Below are 14,528 nucleotides of genomic sequence, written 5' to 3'. Positions count from 1 at the left end.
GTAGGAGTCCAGCACCTTAACCACTATACCACCTGCTGGCCCTGGGAAATTTTAAAATTACTTCAGAAAAACTAAATTCACCTTCTAAAATGAACCACATCAAGCAAAAATCACAATTAAATAGATGCACCTATTAAAAGGTAAGTATTGTAGAGGGTGGTTCCATTGTTTATCTCTTATCGACCTATTGGTTAAGGTATTTGTTTGAGTGGTGGTGTCACACCATAATCAAGATCATATGTGGGGGATGAGCAGTTAGCATAATGGCTATGTTGCTGGATTCCCATGTAGTTGACCGTGGTTCGAGTCCCAGACCCGGTGGCTTAAAACTCACGCCGGGCGTGCATGTGTGTGTGCGTGCCCAAGATCCCGAGAGGATAATGGAGGAAAGGGGATTGCAGTGTGGTCATCCCCCCTGAGGGTGATTTCTCTCTTTCTATCTCTCTGTCTCTGTCTGCACACACCCTATAGCAAAAATATCTCTCTCAAAAAAAAATCACTATGTGATTCTTACCTCCAAATCAACTCCCTTCCTTGCAGACTCTGCCCCAGCACTGGTGCTTTGGTGTTGATTTCAAAAACTTTCCAGTTATTCTATCTGAATAACTCATCAGTCAGCCTTTGAGCTTTAGTCTTTCTTCTCCAACGGTACAGAGTTTTGCAGTGTTACTTCTGTTATTCACACAAGGCTGGTTTATTTCCAGCTGTTTTAACCCCAAAGTAACACTGGTACAGTGGGAGTTATGTATTTGTGAGAGAGCTCTCTTCCCTCAAAAAAGCTCCTGCTTTGTACCAAAGGAGTGATATCAATGTTCTTGTGTTTTGGAGCACACATGCCTATAAAGAATATCTTTGAGGCCAAATGTGCTCTCTTCATGGAAATTCTCTTCCTTCTGTAATTCCTTCCTACCTCTCACTTTTAGATGTTACCTTGGCTATGGAGTAATGGTTTAAAAATGGCAGATCTCCACTAGAAGGAAGCCAGTGAGGTGGATTCCTGGGAGATGAGGGTATATATGGAGATAATGGTACTACTAGCAAGTGGGAAGGAATACGCAACAATGCTGAGTTTGGAGGAAACAGGAACTTCTCGCCATTTTTTTTTCTCTCTTCCTAGTGGTTAGAAAGCAGATATTAGGGACCAGCAGTTGGCATAATGGCTATGTCGCTGAACTCCCATGTAGCCAACTGCGGTTCGAGTCCTGGACCCAGTGGCTTAAACTCACGTCAGGCGCATGTGTATGTGCTCAAGATCCCGAGAGGAGAATGGAGGAGAAGGGATTGAAGCATGGCCATCCTCCCTGGGGTGGGGGTGGGAGGGATTTCTCTCTGTCTCTCTGTCTCTCTCTGTCTTTCTGGCGAACGCATGCACCCTATAGCAAAGACCTCTCCAAAAAAAAATATATATCAGGGCAAAGTTCAGTGCAAATAATTTCTAATTTGCACTTCACTTTCATAATAAGAAAAATATTAATTAGTCTAACAGCTTTTTCTATAATGTTAGCTATATGATTATAGTTTGAGTTCATGTTGAACATCTCAAGGCTTATATCAGAAAACTGGCTTATGTAGGTAAAGCTGTATGGTCATTTAAGTTTTGTTTTAAACTGGACAATGCCAAATTCCAGATATCTAGATAACCTGGATTACAATAATAAATATGTAATGATTGCTCTATTCTTACACTTATTTGTAGTATAAAAATCATAGCATCCTTTGATGCTTAGTCTTCCTTCTAGTTTTCAGTCAAGAAATGTCAAAAAGTATTGGTAAAGAAATGAGAATGATATTTGAAACCAGACTGTTATGCTCAGATGTTTGGTGTTGGCCATGGTATAGTTTCATTTTGCATCATTAGAGAGTGAAATATCTAGAATTCTAGGTAGGAGTCTATCTACAGCATTGTCAAAAATTTTGAAGATGTTTACATTTTAAAGAACCTACTTTTTTTCATGAAGCTATAATTCCTCTTAAGGTGTAATTCTTTTTCCTGACCCAGTAGATGAAAGAGCACTGCTAAAAACTTTTCTTGGGGGACCAGCAGTTAGCGTAATGGCTATGTCGCTGGACTCCCACGTAGTCGACCACAGTTCACGTCCCGGACCCGGTGGCTTAAAACTCACAAGGTGCGTGTGCGTGCGTGCCCAAGATCCCGAGAGGAGAATGGAGGAGAAGGGATTGTGGCATGACCATCCCCCCTGGGGGGTGATTTCTCGCTTTCTGACTCTCTGTCTCTCTGTCTGTCTGGTGAGCGCATGCGCCCTATAGCAAAAACCTCTCCAAAAAAAAAAAAAAAAAAGAAAAAGAAAAGAAAAGAAAAAAACCCCAAACTTTTCTTGGATAAACTTAAGAATTTGTGCACTAGACAAGAGAAGGCTATAAGCGAGAAGACAGACCCCATGTTGAGGAGGAAAAGACTATCTAATAGAGTGGCTGAAACAATGCTTTCAATAACGGAGAGTACAACCTTTTTCAAAATAGCTTTCCTCAAAAAATTGTCTAGAAATCCTTAGACCTTTGGATTTAATTTCATCTCACACAATTCTAAAATCTTATTTAATCTTACACATAATTGTGTAATGAAATAAAAAATAATAACTGCCTGCCTTATCCCAAACTTGCTTAGTGTCACCAGTTTGTGTAGCTCCAGCAGCAATGCCTTGAAACCATCCATCAATCTGTGAAATCTGGATGTGACTTCTTTTTTTTTGTAGAGGTTTCTTTTTTTCTTCTTCTTTTTTTCTTTTTGCTATAGGGCACGTGCGCTTGCCAGACAGACAGAGAGAGACAGAGAGACAGAAAGCGAGAAATCACCCCCCGGGGGGATGGCCACGCCACAATTCCTTCTCCTCCATTCTCTTCTCGGGATCTTGGGCACGCGTGCACACGTGCCCGGCGTGAGTTTTAAGCCACCAGGTCTGAGATGTGAACCATGGTCGACTACATGAGAGTCCAGAGACATAGCCATTACGCTAACTGCTGGTCCCCTGGATGTGACTTCTCTGGGTCCAGAGACCTAAGAACTTCGGAAAGAAAGTTTGTCTTTCCCATCCAATCTTCAGTGGTGGAATGAATACAGTACCATCACAATTAATGCTCCATTCAGTGAAAGGAGACACAAGCGTTCACAGATGTGGAGTTCCAAAATCCCACTGGACATATTTCAAAGACCACTACCCTGGGGGAAGGAAGTTCCTTGACTAGCCCTGATTATGTCCTCTTGAGAGGCTCTTCTCTTATTTTATCATCTTCGTTGACCATATTTGAAATGGATGTGAAGAATCATCTCCTTCTTTAGGCTGTGCAGCCTTCAGTTCTGCTCATGGAAGATTATGGACCAAATATCACTGCGTATTTCAAACCAGTAAAGGCTTTTTGTACTCCACATAGATTTTGGGGAGGAATAGTTTCTCAGAAATTCATTATACTTTTGGGTCAGCTGGTGGCATGATGGTTAAGGTAGTGTGGTGGCTAAAGCAGCCGGGTCTCACATAGTTTGACTGCATGTTTCGAGTTCCAGACACGATGGCTTAAAAAATATGTTGTGTGTGTGTCCAAAATCCTGAGAGAATGGAGGAGAAGGAATTGCTGCACAGCCTTCCTCCCCGGAAAATGATTTCTCAATTTCTCTCTTTCTCTCTCTGTTTCTCTCTCTCTCTCTCTCTCTCTCACACACACACACACACAAACCCTATAGCAAAAACTAAAATAAAAAATATATTAGACCTTTAATATATGGATCTAATCAGTTTCACATGCTAATAAACCCATGTAAAGCTATCTCATACATGCAGTTCTCAAATCAATTTCTATTATCTTTTTTTTTTAATTTTAGAGAGAGATTTCTTCTATAGGGCACATGTGTGTGCCACAGACACAGAGAGAGAGAAAGTGAGAAATCACCCCCCTAGTGGGGTGGCCACACCGCAATCGCTTCTGCATTCTCCTCTTGGGATTTTGGGCACACATGCATCTGGCATGAGTTTTAAGTCACCAGATCCAGGACTTGAACTGCGGTCGACCATGTAGGGTCCAGTACTTTAACCACTATACCAACTACTGACCTCATCAATGTTTCTTTCAACTTAATATTGGCTCCATTGATAATTTAAGTTTGTAGAGGAAGGTCCTTTTCTTAATCTGATCTGTGCTCAGTTATTTTACCCACATTTCACTGGGTATCTGCTGCTAAAAACTTGTTTAAATTCCACCTCTTACCTTCTAGAATGTAGAAACAGCAGGGTTTTCCAATCCTACAATGCTTCAAACTTTTTATTTATTTATTTATTTTGGACAGGTTATTGCTATAGGGTGCGTGTGCTCGCCAGAAAGACAGAGAGAAACAGAGAGACAGAAAATGAGAAATCACCAACCCCTTCCCTCCCCCCACCCCCCAGAAGGGATGGCCATGCCGCAATCCCTTCCCCTCCATTCTCCTCTTGGGATCTGGGGCACAGACACACATGCACCCGGTGTGAGTTTAAGCCTCTGGGCCCAGGACTCCAACCGTGGTCGACTACATGGGAGTCCAGCGACATAGCCATTACAGCAACTGCTGGTCCCTGCTTCAAACTTTCATACTACATTTCTTTTTGTAAATTGGTCAGTTATCTTTTGAATTTATCTCTTCCATATAAGATCTTGGCAAATAAAACCAGCAGGAGCCAACACACAATACTAACATACTGTATCACAGCCTTTTTCCCAAGAGGTACCAGCTCAATAATCACATAGTCCATCTTGCAAATGATTGCAGATGGCAAGTTTTTGAAATGTTTTGCCTCCATATAACATGAATCAAGATTTTTCTAGTCCCCAGTATTAGTTTTCTCATCACCTCTGGCCACTCCCTAATCTAGTGTTACATACTAGTACCTTGAGTTCCAGGATTATAATTTTAAAAATCGAAAATAAAAACTAAATGTTCCTACTTTTTAGAATAGTCAACCTCTCAACTTTTAGTGGCATTAAAAATAAAAATTACTTCAGTTCAATGTCTAATGTGTGACAGATAGCCCTCCCCACCTTATAATTGTGTCATTTTGAAAACCTGGCCTGTAAGTTTGCTGATGTCGGGAGACGAAAGGGCTGGAAAACTTTAAGGACGGTCTGGAAAAGGCTTACATTATTTCCACGTATACATCATTGGCCAAAGCTCCATTAAATAGCTCCAACATAACTACAGAGGAAGTCAGGAAATATCTTGGAGCATATGGATTTGGGGACAGAAGACTTCGTCTCTGTCATATATATCCCAAAAATATCAACCCAAATATAGCTACAAGAGAAATCCAAAGTTTTAGGCAAGTTATTTTACCACTAATTATTTTCTCAATTATAAAATGAACTTAATTTTATTTATTCATAACAGAATGATTCTGAGAACTTACTACCATGATATATGAATGATTAGCTTAATCTCTGAGGTAGAATAGCCTCTCCTACATAAAACTCAATAGTGTATGTTATGGTTTGGATAATGGATATGTTCTCCAAAATTTCATGATTTGGAATTTAGTCTTAGTGGGTAGTGATTGGATACCCTGTACAGATTCATACGTTGGGACTTGGTCATATTTTAATGGAGTAACATGAAAGCTAAATTTCTTTGTGATGTCCCAGAGTGATACCTTGGGCACATTAAAGTCTCTAGGGTGGGCCTTACATGATTGAGTTTTGATGTGTTTAAAAGGTGAAGAAATGAGGAAGACAGAGCCACAGGGTTGTTATAGACCAGAATTAAATAAATTTAAGGACACCAGCTCTATTCAAGATTCTGATCCTCTGCCATGGTATAGCCTCACTAGAAGTTGGTCTCTGCACCTTGGACTTTCAAACTGTAAGCTTAATAGTACTCTATTTTTTTTATAAGTCATCTAATTTCAACTATTTTTGTTAGTAAAGCAACAATATAAAGTATTTGCTAGAAGTAGTTCTGACTATTGGCATCCATGCAAGTTCCTTTTCAGAAGTTTGTTGTTTACATCCTTGATATTAAGGTTTTAGATTTTTGCCATGGTTTGGCTTTCCTTACTGTTGGTACTTTCAAAAGCTTTAATTCAACTATATGTTGGATGACTATTAAAAGATGTGATAGGAAAAGCTGACCCATGAGCTGGAGGGAATGATAAGACTCTGCATTGTGTTTCCCATAAATAAGTATTTGGGGCAAGGATTTCAGTGCAAATAGTTCATCTGGGAGGCATTCCTAGAAAGCATGGCAAGGGAATAGGAAACTGAGAGAAGGAAGGAAAGTCAATAAAAGTTATAACCCAAAATGATTAGGTACCACTGAAGGCAACTGGGAACTCATAGGATACTTTGTAGGAGATATTTTATACATCTCCCGTCAGGGCTTGATGATCCTGGGTGGGTATTTATCCATCAGCCTCTGTCTCTGATTGAAGTTTTTTTCTTAGTGGATACTCTCCTGCACTTGCCTGTTGCATGCATAAATAAGCAATCCAGAGAGGGGCAAGACCCTATCAGCCTGTCTGGAACTCTCTGCAGCAGTAACCTCTGGAGTAGGTCTACAGTCAGGAGTGGGACCAATATCACAGGGCCTATGCTTAAAATACTTCTCCTGGGAATTTCTGAATCACTGGGGCCAGGCATCAACAATTCCTTACTAGCATTTCATTTTTATTATTATTGACTTTTTTTAAAATTATTGATTATTAGTGATACACATGAAAGAGAGAAAAAGAGAAGAGAGGGAGAGAGAGATAAGCACTGACCACAAGGTCCAGTCCTGCCTTAATCTTCCTCCTCCAGTGCTCCAGTGTGTTGGATTCTGGGCCCTGATGCATGTACCCAACAAGTTTCAGGCTGACTATGTTGGGGATAGAAACTGCCATCACTATATGAGGTTTGGCTTTTCTTGAGCAGTGCATTATTATTACTGCTGGCTCTTATTGTCAACTGTTGAATGTACTTTTAAGTTTACAAATCATGATTCTTAATGAGAGGCAAAAAGGTTATAGAGTGGAAAATTCGTTTATTTTTACAAAGTTCATTTATTTCTTTGGTTAGCGAGACAAAGAAAGAAGTAGTCAGCCAGTCTGGATCATGGGCACATGGGTGAATCCTCATTGTGCACAGAGAAGTTTCAAGACATAAACCCGAGACTTTCCTACTGGGGTTCAGCCTCACAGAGAGCTGCGTTATCACTGCACCAATGTCTGGCCCCCAAATTTGCTTGTCTTCCAGTCAATTGTATGATCTCTCTGTACTAGATTCTGTCATTCTTCTTCTTCTTTTTATATTTTGTAAGTGCAATAACATAGATGTGAATGATTCTAGTACTTCCAAAAATGAACTAACCCCATCTGTTGCAAAAATATGTCATGATTTTTCCAACAACCCAGTATGTCTTCCCATTCTTTCCTTGCCTGCATTGATTCAGTCGAGAGATCTAATGTTAGTCTAATAGGGAAACATCATAAGTAACTTTGCATTTTTCTCTTGCCATTTTTAGAATATTATCTTTGATTTTTACCAATTTGACTATGATATGCCTTGGAGAGGGGCTTCTTTTGTTAATTCTATTTGGTTTCCTTTGTATTTCTTGGGTTTGGATATCCATATGCCTCTCTAAATTTAGAAAGTTTTCAGCTAATGTATCATGAAAGAGATTTTTTTATACCTTTACCTGTCTCTTCACCTTCTGGAATACCTATTACACAACTATTCAGTTGTTTAATCCTGTGTAGCATTTCTCATATTTACCCTCATTTTTAATGGTTGTTCTTCCATTTTTAAATTATTTTTTACACTCAATCATTATATATCATTACAGCATACAAAATGAATTTTCCCAGCATGAATACACTGTATATTATTAGTCCAGTAAAAGATATTACCACACACATTATCATCAACAGATAATTTCCCATTTCTGTATCACTTAAATGTTTTGATGTTTTGTTTCTTTTCTTCCTTTTTAAGAGAGATTTTTGCTATAGGGCACAAGCGCTTGCTGGAGAGACAGAGACAGAAAGCAAGAAATCACCCCTTGTGGGGAATGGTCACTCTACAATCTCTTCTCTGATCTCTTCTTGGGATTTTGGGCACACATGCACACATGTCCAGCATGAGTTTCAAGCCTCCAGGTCTGGGACTCAAACCACAGTTGGCCATGTGGGAGTCCAGGAACATTATCATTATGCCATCTGTTGGTCCCTGTTTTGCTTCTTTCTTTTTGCTCTTGATTCCTCCTTCTTCCCCTCTTTCCCACAGTCCTCCCACACTGTCTCTAGTATCCTCAGTGGCTCTCCATGATTTTATTCTTTCTAATTGTTCAATTTCTGCCATAGATTGCAGGCATTCAGTATATATTGAATGGGAGCACAATGTCTGGATTGCTTTGCTTAGCAGTAATCTCTATATTCATCCTCTTTCGATCAAATGCCAGGGTTTCATTGTTTTTATAGCTGAGTAGTATTCATAGGGTATATATGCCACACTTCTTCAATCTATTGATCTGTTCATGGACATTTGTGTTGGTTCCATGGCTTAGCAATTGTGAATAATGTCACAATAAATGTGGATGTGCAAGTGTTTTTCTTTCTTTTTTTCTTTTTTTGGAGAGGTTTTTGTTATAGGGTGCGTGCGCTCACCAGACAGACAGAGAGAGACAGAGAGACAGATAGTGAGAAGTCACCCCGCCAGGGGGGATGGCCATGCCACAATTCCTTCTCCTCCACTCTCCTCTCGGGATCTTGGGCACGCATGCACACGTGCCCAGCGTGAGTTTTAAGCCACCAGGTCCGGGACGTGAACCGCGGTCAACTACATGGGAGTCTAGTGACATAGCCATTATGCTAACTGCTGGTTCCCATGTGCAAGTGTTTTTTCTAACTGAGTGTATTCCTATCCTTTGGTTAGATACCCAGGAGTGGAATTGCTGAATCATAAAGTAGTTCTTTATTGTGTCTTTTTGGAACCTCCATATTGTTCTCCACAGTGGCTATACTGATTTACATTCCCACCAACAGTTTAAGAGAGTTCCCTTTTCACCACATCCTCACCAGTATTTAATAAAACCCCAGTAAAGGCAATAGCTGGAAATCATTGGGAGAGTCTTGGCACCATCAAATTTCATCAAGTTTTTAGTTTACTTCAGTCTTCAAACATTATTCAAGCATCAGAAATACTTTTGAGAGTGAAGAAACGCTTTTGAAATTGAAGAGTACTCAATCTATTGTAACACTAGTTCCCTGTTAATACCAGATAATATAAAGAGAAATGGAGAAAGCTGATTCACTCTGAAGGCACTTCTTCTTTTCTTTTTTTTCTTTCTCCTTTTTTTTTTTTGCCTTTTTTGGATTCTAATGGGTTAAAGAACTCCAGTTTAACAAGACCACTGCTTTGTATTCTCAAAATGGTTGACAAGATCTCCTCATATGTTAGGATGTCTAGGGATAAGGCAGCACTCACCTCCCCAAATAGGTACTTCAGAGATGAAAGAAGCAACTTTGAATTGTGCAGGATTCAGTCCAATTCCATGATCTTGAAATTCTAGGCAGACTTTCATATAGTGGTGCTCAGAGAGATTTTTGTAAACTGCTTGCTTGTGTGTAATAGTTGAGGCTGACATCTTTTCCAATGATGCTCAAACCTTTAGATGCCTTGTAAGTAATTTTAGAGTCAGGCATAAATAAAAAGGAAAGTATATAAGCTTCCTTGGCATCTCTTGTTTAAGGTCCACCTCTTCCTCCAGTTCATAACAACTGGCATGGCCTGGATGCATCTGCTGTTGGTTGACTCTGAGGTTGGTGGAATCTGTGGATACAGAACCCAACAACATGGAATACCAATTAACATTTTTCCTTATTGTGCACCCAGCTCCCTGCTAGACACTTCACATGCCTTAACTTTTGTCTTCAAGATGATCCTGGTGCCTGCAGTGTGCGCAACATAAGGGTCCCTGTGCCTGTTCGATCCTCGCAGCCATCCTCTGAGACCAAGACCACCCATGGGCTCTCACAGAAGCTGGCAGGAGCTCGTGGTCCTGTCCCTGTGGGTCCTGGCTGTAGGTGGCAGATACTTTTGGCTGCTTAGTGCCAGCTCCCCCTCTATTCTTCCATTCTTTTCAGTTGCTTGCACTAAATCAGAGGTTTTGTCTTCAAGATCTGAGATTCTTTCTTCTGTGTGGTTTAGTCTACTGTTGATATTTTCAAGGGAGATTTTTCATTTTTTAAATCATATTCTTTATTTCCAGAAGTTCTATCTGATTGTTCTCCTTTTCTTTCTTTCTTTCTTTTTTTTTTTTTTTGAGAGATTTCTGCCATAGAGCATGTGCACTCACCAGGCAGACAGAGAGAGACAGAGAGACAGAAAGCGAGAAATCACCCCCCAGGGGGGATGTCCACACCGCAATCCCTTCTCCTCCATTCTCCTCTCAGGATCTTGGGTATGCACGCACACGCTTGTGGCATGAATTTTAAGCCACCGGGTCCGGGACTCAAACCATGGTCGACTACATGGGAGTCCAGCAGCATAGCCATTACACTAACTGCTGGTCCCTGTCTGATTGTTTTTCAGAGTGTCTTTCTCTTTATGGAATTCTTTCTTTAAGTTATGGAACGATTTTTCTTATCTCCTGGAATTTGTCTGTTTTCTTTTGTATCTCATTGAGTTTTCTTATAATGAATAATCCAGTTTTTTTTTTCTAGTATTTCCATGATCTTTTGTGTTTTACCATTGTTGATGAGGAACTATTCCATTCCTTTGGGGAGAGGTACCTCCTAATTTTCTATTTCTTGAGACTCTGCTTTGATGTTCAGTTATTTGGTCATGTACTCACTTTTTCCTACTTCTAAGGAGTCTGTTTCTGTATATGTGTGCTTGTATACTTCCCTATGGTATAAGTTATCTCTATGCCAATTTCCCTCCTCTACTGTGGATGAGAGTATGAAATCCACAGTGGGAGATTGGAGTTCAGGTTTTCAGAGAGATCTCACCTTTTAATGCCAGGAATGGGGGTGTATGTGGAGAGAATTCTTCCCAAACTTTACTGTCTTCAAGTGTTTGGTTTCTGTTTACCCAAACATCTCTGCTCCCGATGTGACTGGAGGCTGAGCTGGACATGCAGAATGTAAGGTAGTAGTCCAATTTGCAAGCCATGTGTTACATGGTGTGTGGGCTAGAGAAGCCCCTCCTCTATCCACTACAGGCTGGGTGGGAGTCTTGGCTGATCAGTTCAGGCAGGGAAACGTTTGCTTCTCTGCTGCTCCTAGACAAGTGAGGGGTAGAATGATGTCAGCACAGGCAGGCAGCATTTTTACCTCACGTTTGTTTGCTTTTTGTTCTAACTTAAAATGTATTCCATATTGCCACAGCAGAAACTGAACCCATGTGAGAAAGGACCTAGGAACTCCCTGAGCACACTGAACATGTGCTCATGCCCATGGTCGGGCCAGTTTAGACTAGAAATGGATAATGGCATGAGGATCCTGTTGGGGCTATGTATTTCTCTGTCTGTCTCTCACTCTCTTTCTCTCGTGGAAAAAATAAATGATTAAACTTAGGAAAATTAAAAGAAAAATGAATTGCACATTCTTCCCAGCAAAGTTAATTTTTTTAAAAGTATCTCTGGGTTAGAGTTCTTTTATTCTGAATTGAAAAGTTATACTCTTCATAACTCAAACAACAACATTTTGGCAGGAAGTTAGCAGAAACATATGGGCCTCAGCATTTTGATGCCCAGACTGGCTTCTGCCAAAACATTTCTTTGCTGTCATATAGATAGCAGCAATGTTTGGGACTGTTGGGAAATCATCCCACACAGCTCGGGCTAGGGAATGTTGCTGCCTAACAGCCCCTGTGGGTACTGAGGGGCTTCCCACCCAGAGTCTGGGATTTTCCAGAAGTGGGAAGGATGAGGGAGATCAGTGTCCACTTTTGTAAGCTGCACAAGCTTCAGACAGTATTCCTTAACTTCAGGCAGTCCACAGACAGTGACAGTACGCCAGGACAAGAATGGAGAGGGTACAGGTCAGAATTCTAATCAGAAAACAGAAGTCACTCTCTTTTTAAGAAGAGGAAATCTATTACAAGGTACTGGCTCCACAGGTAATAGAAGAACTAAAACCCAAGAACTAAACCCCAAAGAAGACAGTAAGGCAACCCAGACACTAGCCCAGTGTAGGAAGCCACTACTTCCTTAGAGTGGAAACGAAAGGGGGAGGTGGAGATACTGGAGCTCTGCAGAGGTTGGAATGGTGAGGGGCTTGTCCAGTGAGATCTGTAACTAGAAGAGACTCAGTAACTTTCAGAAATACCTCTTGAGGCGAAAAGAAAGGAAAGAAATACTCTGGCTCCCCTTCCTCCCACCCTTCTATCTCCTGGTGCCTTGTGCTAAATGAATTAGAAGGCAGCAGACGTCAGAACCTGGGACACCGGACTGCAACCTATAGAACTGAACGAGAGATGGTCTGAGATGGATCTGAGAGCAAATTGGCCAGGAACGACTTGCTTGGGTGGGAGGAACTAATAGCTAAGCCATCCAACCCTACAATTTAAAGGAGGTACATCCAAACTCCCATCAATTTTTCTTGAACCAACTCAGTGCTCAATTGGAACAAGACAGGAAATAATGATCACATCACCATCATCTGACATTTACGGACCTCTGTGTGCTGGGCACTTTACACCAGCTATTTCGTTGACCCTTAACGTGTTCTGACATACTGTGATCGCCCCCCAATGAGTACATGTGAAAGCAGAGGCATTCAGAAGGTAATGATTTGTCCTGAAGTGATAGAGCCATTGTTTCCAGTGTTTGGAAACAGGCAGTCTGACGGAGCCCATTCTCCACCCATTCTGTCACCTTGTCCGAATCCATCCCCCACCCCACCTCCCACCTCTGTGCTCTTCTATCTCCATTCCTGAGAGATCTTGAGCTGCTCATACATCATTTCCAGAAGCGCTCAAGATTCACACTGGGCTTAGAAGACTTTTCTGAGAATCCCCCTTGAACGACTGTCCCAAAGTTAGCAGAATGTAACAAGGAAGTTTCTTGGCTCCTACATTTCTCTACTCCATGTTGTCTTTCATGTTGCTTATTAACTCCTGGCTCCCTCCCTCCTATGGCAGAGGGATATTGGCAGTTCGTATTTTCCATTTGCTAATTATCAAGCCACCTTATTTTTCTTTTTAATTTGTGCCAACAATTTCTACAAGATATGTACAGAGGTTATAATTCTATATTATACATGAATAAGCATCCAGCTATCACAAATCCTTAGTATAATAATCTTGGTGCTGTGCTACTTTTACTTAGCTGGACCCCATGCGTCAACTATGATTAAGGTGACAAGCAGAGGCCAGTAGGTGGCAGAGGATAGCTCCTTGGGCAGAGACTGCCTAACATTTTCAGTTCGCAGCTAGGAGCGCTCCAGGCTGAAATAGACTAGGTCTGGAGATGACATGGATGGAGTGCTGTCTAACAAAGAGAATGCTGTCTATAGAGAATGTCTAAATCTGTAAAGAAAAGTCTGATCTTACGGAGTGAGGTAGGTGATACTATAATATCACTTAGAACCACAGTAAGGCTGTGTATATGTGATGAAACAGGCCACAGAAGATTGAGGGGGAGCTCGAATATCACATTGAGGCATTAAAAAAAAAACCCAGACCAAATCAAAAATAGCCAGTCACAGTCATCAGAGCAGGGAGCTTAGCCATAAAAACAGGACTTCATTCACTCACCCATTAAGTAGGTGACAAACTGCAAAACCTGGAGATACTAAAGTCAACTTATGCAGGCCTCTAAGGTGTCTGTAGTGTAACCGAGAAGGACAGAAGCAAACACATAGTTGGGACCAGCAGTTTCCGTAATGGCTATGTCTCTGGACTCCCATGTAGTAGACTGCAGTTTGAGTCCTGGGCCTGGTGGCTTAAACTCAAACCAGGCGCGTGTGTGTGCATGGCCAAGATCCCGAGAGGAGAATGGGGGAGAAGGGATTGTGGTGTGGCAATCCCCCTGGGGGGTGATTTCTCACTTTCCCTTTCTCTGTCTCTGTTTCTCTCTGGTTAGTGCATACACCCTATGACAGTAGCCTAAAATGAAATAGTGGGAGTGGAAGAGAGTTAGGCTTATGTTTAATTTTTAGGCTTAAAACAATTCAGCTGTCGTAGTTTCCCCTTACCCACACAGGATACATTCTAAGACCCCCTGCTAGATGCCTAAAACTGAGGATAGAACTGAATAATGCATATACTAGCAATACTTTCTTTTTCCTATACAGACATACATATGACAAAGTTTAATTTACAAATTAGGCACAGTGAGAAATGAATAATAACTACTAATAAAAAAGAATAATTATGCCAATATGCCAGCATCACTGCTCTTGTGCTTAGGGGACAATATTAAGTAGAATAAGGGCTATATGAACACAATCACCATGGTATTGTGACATTCAATCTGATAGCTGGATAGCTACTAAGTGACCAGCAGGGGGTATCCCATACAGTATATATATTTCATATATATATATATATTTCACATATATATATTATAT

The 14,528-nt window shown here is 40.9% G+C and overlaps 1 pseudogene; it reads right to left on the bottom strand.

Annotated features, from left to right (window-relative positions):
• Window positions 1-9,199: 9,199 nt before the first annotated feature.
• On the bottom strand, window positions 9,200-9,598 carry LOC102478069 (ribonuclease P protein subunit p14 pseudogene; annotated as a pseudogene).
• Between the last annotated feature and the right edge of the window lie 4,930 nt (window positions 9,599-14,528).

Source organism: Tupaia chinensis, unplaced genomic scaffold (assembly GCF_000334495.1).
Source record: "Tupaia chinensis unplaced genomic scaffold, TupChi_1.0 Scaffold000076_1, whole genome shotgun sequence".
Lineage (NCBI taxonomy): Eukaryota > Metazoa > Chordata > Mammalia > Scandentia > Tupaiidae > Tupaia > Tupaia belangeri.
The sequence above is the reverse complement of the archived record's forward strand: the minus strand, read 5'-3'. Positions and strand labels throughout refer to the sequence as shown.